The sequence below is a fragment of the Bactrocera dorsalis genome, chromosome 5, assembly GCF_023373825.1.
Source record: "Bactrocera dorsalis isolate Fly_Bdor chromosome 5, ASM2337382v1, whole genome shotgun sequence".
Taxonomy (NCBI): Eukaryota; Metazoa; Arthropoda; class Insecta; order Diptera; family Tephritidae; genus Bactrocera; species Bactrocera dorsalis.
Genome location: NC_064307.1, coordinates 44794644 through 44796359, shown reverse-complemented (window position 1 = coordinate 44796359; position 1716 = coordinate 44794644). Strand labels below are relative to the sequence as shown.

The 1716-nt window shown below is 31.2% G+C and overlaps 1 long non-coding RNA gene across 1 annotated transcript; it reads right to left on the bottom strand.

The window, feature by feature from the left end:
• Window positions 1-238: 238 nt before the first annotated feature.
• On the bottom strand, window positions 239-794 carry LOC125778944 (uncharacterized). The gene is made up of 3 exons (XR_007423045.1): window positions 665-794; window positions 441-599; window positions 239-376 (listed from the first exon to the last, which is right to left on the bottom strand). It is a non-coding gene; the product is annotated as an uncharacterized LOC125778944 (long non-coding RNA).
• Between the last annotated feature and the right edge of the window lie 922 nt (window positions 795-1716).

The following is a 1716-nucleotide window of genomic DNA, read 5'->3' as shown; positions in this document are numbered from 1 at the left end:
TTTAGTCAATTTACAGTCATTTTATTATAAATTTCGATTGTTTTTTCCAGTCATTTCTCAATGAATTTCCAGTAAATTTTCAGTCAATATTTAGTCAATTTACAGTCATTTTATTATAAATTTCGATTGTTTTTTCCAGTCAGTTTTCAGTCATCTTATTAATCAATATTCATTTTTTGGTTTATTTTTAAATTCAAATTTATTTATATTTTAAATTAATTCATTAGCATGTTTTTCCTTACAGCTCAAAACATTCATTTATTTTCAGACAAAGGTAGACGGCGTTTTTTTACTCTTTCGTTTGCATAAACGAAATGTTTTTGTAGCGTTGTTCTAACGGCTTTTTCGTCCACTTGAAACATTTCATGACAAATATCTAAAGAAAGAGGAAAAAATGTAGTTATTGTTAAAATAATTAATACAATATAAAATAATATTACTTTTTATTATTGTTTACTAAACATTTTTCCGCGCTTGGCTTATCTGCCGTGCCCCTCCACAAAAAAGACATTGCCAACTCGTCTGAAAAAAATACGCCTGATTGCTGCTCTTAGAAAAGGGGTTGACGCTTCACCCCCAGTCTTCTTAATATATAGTTTCTATAAATAATTCTTTGTTATACATTTGTAACTGGTAAAAGCAACATAACAAGCATTATACATACAAATTTCTCCAACAACTCTGGCTTTTGTAAAAGCTGTGCTTCGAAATCGTCAAGATCCTTCTTATGGTAAAATGGTAGTTGGTCGAATTGTGGGCTTTGACTTTCTGAGGGTTTTCCCCTGTTTTCCAATTTGACCGCAATGACTTCCTCTGTCAGCTTCAACAAATTTATTTTGTTTTCTTCCTTTAGCTCCTTCACTTCTGTCTTTAAAGCTCGCACTTCCATCGTCAACTCCGCTATTAAATTTTTAAGAGACTGTTGGTCTGTGCTGTCTAGATTTTGATCTGAAAAACATAAAGTTAAATAAAAATGAAGAAAATTTAAAGTGTTTTATTTGGACTTACATATTATTTGGCTGCTGTTAGGTTCATATCCATAATTATTTATAGAGCTCATGATGTCAATCAGAAAAGAAAAGAAGTACCCATTTACCTGAACATTTGATATTTGCTCGTTAATCCCATCTCCTACATTCCGCTTGACCACTTCAGCCGGTGTTTGTAAAACTGTCCTAGCATCTTTGGGAACTTTTATGTTGCATTTGTTTAGCACACACAGTAAAGCATTAAATGCCACAAAACTTATTCCGAAGTCTGACGCCCATTTGCTAAGCTCTGAACGCAGATCATAGGTTACATCATTTTCATCACTTGTAACACTATCACTATCACTGTCCAAGAAATCCTCAAATCTACTTTCCCCTCTCGCTTCGTTCACAATATCAATATTATTTACCACTGCAGCACCTTGGTCTTGAAATTTAACTTCAACACTTGAATCACTATGCAACAACTTTGAATTTATAATTTTTTTAGCTTCCTTTCTAGCTTTTCTTTTTATTTGAGTGGCTGACATTATAAAATAATTAATTTTTATTACTTTAATTGGCAAATTCAAAAATAATAAATTATTAAGCTATTTTAATTAATTACTTTAAAATTATGTTTTATTTTATTTATTTCACGCACTAGAGAGCTGTTGCTTTGGAGATGAACTATGTGGAAGTGAGAATGCATGCATTATTTTGTCACAAAAAGAAATATTTTGATGTG